Source organism: Jaculus jaculus, chromosome 5, assembly GCF_020740685.1.
Source record: "Jaculus jaculus isolate mJacJac1 chromosome 5, mJacJac1.mat.Y.cur, whole genome shotgun sequence".
Classification (NCBI taxonomy): domain Eukaryota; kingdom Metazoa; phylum Chordata; class Mammalia; order Rodentia; family Dipodidae; genus Jaculus; species Jaculus jaculus.
Genome location: NC_059106.1, coordinates 147,732,269 through 147,738,268, shown reverse-complemented (window position 1 = coordinate 147,738,268; position 6,000 = coordinate 147,732,269).

The window sequence follows — 6,000 nt, the reverse complement described above, 5'->3', positions numbered from 1 at the left end:
CCAACACAGAGAAAAATCAACTCCTACCAAATCAGAGAGCCAGAGCCTCAGAGGCCCCCAACACCTCATCACTGAAGCAGACCAAAAATGAACCCAACATGGCTTAGGGATATTTTGCGGAAGAGGGGGCGGAAAGAATGTCAGAGCCACATGTTGGATCAGGATATGCAGAGACGTTTATCACACCAATAACTCTGGGCTAACTCCACAATGCATGACCCATGTACCTCAACAAGGAGGGGGCAATGGGGAGGGGGTAGGTCATGTATGAGCCTAATAATGGTACCAAACTGCCTGTATTTGCTGAATAGAAAACTAATAAAAAATAAATATAAAAAAAGAACAAACCCCAACATTTTAAACACAAATTAATTATACTATAAATGAATCCCAAAATTATCTAGAAAATGTTTTGTACTTTAGATTTTGACAAATGACAGAAGTAACTTGGAAGGAAAAGGCATGGTGGAGAATTATTTTTAGCATTGGCTATATTTATGAGTAAATTTTTAGCTTCAGTATATGTAATATGCATTTTCGACTATGACTTGCAAACTTAAGTGATATACTCTGAATTTTAGTACAATAGGTTTTAATTTTTAACTTACCCTTAAATAATCTTCATTTGAGTATAAATCCAAAAGAATGTATTATATATGTACATGTCTGTGTACACATATACACATACATATGCATATATATTTCCCAAGTCATATTTTACCTAATCATATCAAAAATCAAAGACTATAGTAGATTTGCCCATATAAAGGTAATTATACACAGATATTATTAAATATATCCATACATAAAAGTAATGAAACTGACCAATTAGATTCAGCTTTAAAATAGAGCAATGCCACCTTTCACTTTTGCAGCAGAGACAATGATCTACAGAAGTCAGGATACCAGGACAGACATATCTCAGCACTGTCTTTTGGCAAGTGAACTCAATGGAAATCCTCCTTTTGTAATCACCCACTCCATATGCATGTTCCATTTACGGAATTCTAGCCTCACTCTGCATTTTAAGCAGGCACTCCAAACATGTTCTCAGTGGATAAGAATAAGCCCTGCAGAACTACTTCTTAAACTTTGTATTTTTCTGCAAAGACCAGACTTCAAAGATAGTTTGAAAACACCATAAAGTTTCAGACTCCAGTGCCTGCAAACTCTACACGTGGCTCCCATTGACATCAATCGGAATTCTATATGCAGGGACTGAGGGCAAAGCCTAGCCTTTTATATGGTCGACAATATATTTGAAATGGTTACAAAAATCTCTACAACTTCAAACACTGTGCTGGCTTTACACTTTAAAAGGACACTTAGTTTCAGAAACCTAACAATGCTACACATGCTGGGTTTTACCAGTTTAATTTCAAATTTCAAAAACTTCAAAAGAATTTTCTTTGTAATTTGAAATACAAAATTAAATTAGTTGGAATTGCCTAAAATGCTGAGTTATTTTATGGTTATATTTAAATATCATTTTGTTTGGACTTGTGAAGAATTGACTAGTGAAGTAATTATCAATAACAAAAATCATTGCATAACTTGTGAAAAAGAAATTCATTAAATAAAACTTAATAATTACAAAATATAAACTAAGAAAAATATAAATAAATTTCAATATACCAAATAATAAATAATAAATAAATATGATACAAGTATCTTTAGGATATATTTTTGATCAAGCTACAAAGTTTTAACATCTTTTGTTGCATTTATACTCACGTATTAGATGCTATAACTTTCAGAAGTTGAGAAGTGTCTTATACAAAGAGATCTGTAACATCAGCTTTCCTGTGGCTGGAAAGAAATATTCTACCATAAGTAACTCAGGAAAACAAAGAGTTTATTTTGGTCTACAATTTTAGTGGATAGCGTAATGATGTTAGAGGAATAGGGGAAGAATGGCAGAAGCAGAGACCCAGAATCAAGTCTTCACATCATCCCATGAGGAGCGAGGGAGTGGAGAATGAGCAGTAAGTGGTGCTGAGATGGGCATCCCTGCCCCCAATGCACACCCGAAACAAACTTTCTCCAGTAAGGTTTGACCTCCCAAAGTTTCCATGACCTTGTTGAACAGCACTACCAGCTAGTGATTAAGTATTGAATTAAGCTTTTGGGGGCCATTTTGGGTTCAAACACCACAAATATTTAATACTTTTTTTTCTGAAAGTACATTAAATTATTAGATTACATCTAAGTACAATGACTTAAATAGTGTAGTACAAACTGCATTTTAAAGATATTTCTCATTAGTTCTTGTTGTTCATGGGTTATAATATTTGACACTTTTATCTAGGCTGCATGACATTTCCCCTTTCTGAAGCCTATTGTTAAAAATGCGTAGTATAGGGCTGGAGAGATGGCTTAGCAGTTAAGTGCTTGCCTGTGAAGCCCAAAGACCCTAGTTTGAGGCTCAGTACCCACATAAGCAAGATGCACAAGGTGGCACATGTAACTGGAGCTCATTTGCAGTGGCTGGAGGACGTGGTGCTCCCATTCTCTCTCTCTCTCCTTCTCTCTGCCTCTTTCTCTCTCTGTCTGTTACTCTCAAATAAATATATAAAAATAAACAAAAATGCATACTATATGGAGATATGTAATGTTATCAGCAAACTCACTTATGCTATTTAATGAAATGGAAAAGAAAATTATTTTGAAATGTCTTTTCAGAAAAGGATAGGAAATAATTTTGGTATAGAAAAGGTGATAGAATAATGAGATATGCAAAATGAACTTTAACTGCATTATTACTTATTTTGTCTTAATTAATCATATTAAAATTCAACCCTAGAGTATTCATATGGCCTTTTCTGTTATTTACAGTTGTCCAACTGCGAAAAAAAATCATAATATGTTGATTTTTCATGTCAAGCTGGATTCCATTAGCAACTCAACATGCCATCACAGCATAGGATTCAGGGAACAGGTGAAAATAGTCAAATCAGTAGGAAAGTTATATTTAGTAGAATGACTTTTTAGGCATGCTTTGTTTCCTTAAGGAAGAAGTACTTAAAGAATAATTCAATAGGCAGTTACTCCAATAATTCAAAGGAAAATTACAATAAGGTGGTAAGTCAGGCCATGGGAAACCATTTAACATTAATTAGAACACAGTTATCATAATCTGAAAAGATGAAGGGCCTCAGTGAGGGACATGGCAGCCTCCTGAATCCCAATTAAGCTAGTCAAACCTTTTAGAACTTGAAAGTGGGGAGGACCTTGGAGCAAGGCTTACCTGCTTGGTAAAGTGGGGTTTAAATGAAGATTAATAAAACAGATATTTACCAACTGTACTGAAGTATTTGAAACACATTACAAACTGATTTTTCCTTCACAGTCTGCTAAAACAAAATGAATAAGGGCCTATAAGTTACATAAAACTTCTGTAAGGTATAAAATTTCTGGCTATACATTCAGGACATATCTGGCTTCACAGTACAAAATAGTCTAGCAATGAGATAGCTAGATATGCTCTAATACTACTCTTCATTTGTGCATTTTAGTTTGAAGATTTGATGAATTACCACCTTGGCCAGCATAAGGGAAGAGTTGTCAAGTTTACTTTATCAACTAAAAAGTAATACACCATAAAGCAAATATATGGAACAGTAGTTTTCAGACATTTGAATAAGAGATGGAATACATGAGAAAGGAAATAAATAAAATTATTTTGCCATCAATCTCAGGGGGCTGCTTAGAGAAAGATTTCAGAAAAGGGGAAGTCAGGGTGTTGCTGTTTCCCTCCAATGTTCTCACAGTTCTCACGGGCCCACGTCCTTGACGAACACACCAGACAGAGTGAACAAGCATGTGAAAGATGCGAGGAAATGAGATCTGGCACTCAAACAAAGTTGAGAACGCTCTCTGTTCACATTCCTACCATTTCTGAGCTCTCTCTATCTTCACACAGATCCTGTTTTTTAAAATTTAATATTAACTAATATTTATTTATTTATTTACTTACTTATTTATTTATTTAAGAGAGATAGAGAATGGTCACACCAGAGCCTCTAGCCACTGGAAACAAACTCGAGATGCATGTGCCACCTTGTGTATCTGGATTACATTAGTACTAAGTAATTAAACCTGGGTCTTTAGCCTTTGAAGGTAAGTGCCTTAACCACTAAGCTATCTCTCTAGCCCCAGATTCTTTTTTTTTTTTTTTTTTACTAAGTAATATGTAGGGCAAATACCTCAAAATGAATATTCTTTGTTTCCAAATCTCAAAAATGTTACTTCTGTTAACATTATTGATTGTGTATGGGTTTACCCACAGTATTTCACCCCTCTACTTATATATATCATATTCTCTTCTACTATGCCTTATCCATCTCCTTACTCCTCATTAGCTTCATAACCTCTGCACTTTCTTCACCTTATATGCAACTCTACTTCTTCAAAGTTAGGAGATATATATGATTCTTTAAGGATGCTTCTCATAGGGTAATATATATATATATATTCTGATATACAATTCTAATATATAATGTAATGTATTTTACAACCAACAATTTTCCTGTGAACCTTATTATTTTACTTTTGTGCCACTAAATTAAACTACACTGGGTATATGTGCCATATTTACTTTATCCAATCATTAGTTGCTTGGCATCTAGGCTGATTCCATTTCCTAGTTATTGTGAACAGAGCAGCAATAAACATGGCTGAAAGGAGTCTCTATAGTGAAGGGTAGAGATTTTAGGGTGTATGTCCATAAGTGGTATAGTTGAGTCATGTAGTTGACCTATTCTTAAAAACCTTTTGAGAAAACTCCACACTGATTTTCTTGGTAGGTCTACCATTTTGTATGCCCCAGCCCTTGTTATAACTTGAATATTGATGATAGCAAATTTAATTGTGATAAGATAGGATCTCAAAATATTTTTAATTTGTGCAGGCCTGGTAGTTATAGATGCCAAACACTTCTTAAAATTCTAATAAGCTGAGGAAAGTTTTGGCTATTCAGGGTTTTTCATATATATATATATATATATATATATATATATATATATATATATATATATATAATTTCTCACTAGGCAACAACGGCAACAAAATAGAAAGCCAGTGGATGTTCTCCATGTAACGAATGACAAAAATCTAAGGTGGTCATCACTGGAAATATTTTTTTTTCCAAAAATAAAGATAAAACTTCTCAAAAAGAACGTTTTTTAAGATGAAAGGGATGGAAGCAAATGAGCATACGTAAATGCAAGAATGTTTGAGAGCAGTAGCATAATGGTAATGTATTTTTTTATTATTTAAAAATTAAAATAAAGATGACTATACCAAAAAAGAGGTAACATCTTGAAATTGAAATATGTAGAAAGAAAATGTATGATAACTTAATACAGGGGAAACCCAGTTGGAACACCTTGCAGCTTTTATTTCAAGAACATAGATAGCAGATGGTGTGAGATATATGGAAGTGTACTATTTTAAGATGATCATATAAAACAATATTACATCAAGATATACTGTGTTCAGGAAATATGTGCAGTATATATTATAAGAACAAATAACACTATGCAAATATGGATTATGGATAATGAACCAGCCAGAAATTAAAATAACATAAAATAAATATTTTTAAGAAGCAAGAATGAGACTGGGATGATAGCTCAGCAGTTCATGGTACTGGCTTAAAAAACCTGTCAGTTGCTCCTAGTTCGATTCTCAAGCCACCCATGTAAGACTTGATACAAACAGTGGCACAAGCATCTGCTCCTTTTTTGTAGTGGCAAGGGACCCTGCCACCCACCACCCATATCCAGGGGTAAAATAAATATATTTTGGTAAAGAAGGCTGATTGTGGTATAAGAAAACAAAGAACCAGGGTGATAGGGATGAGAAAGTGGGTAATAGTGCGGGCTGTGCAAGCATGAGGGACCAAGTTCAAACCCTAGCACTCATGTGAGAAGCCAATCATGACCATGCATTGCTGTAACCCCAATGATGAAGGCGAGAGGCAGGAATGATCACTGGGGC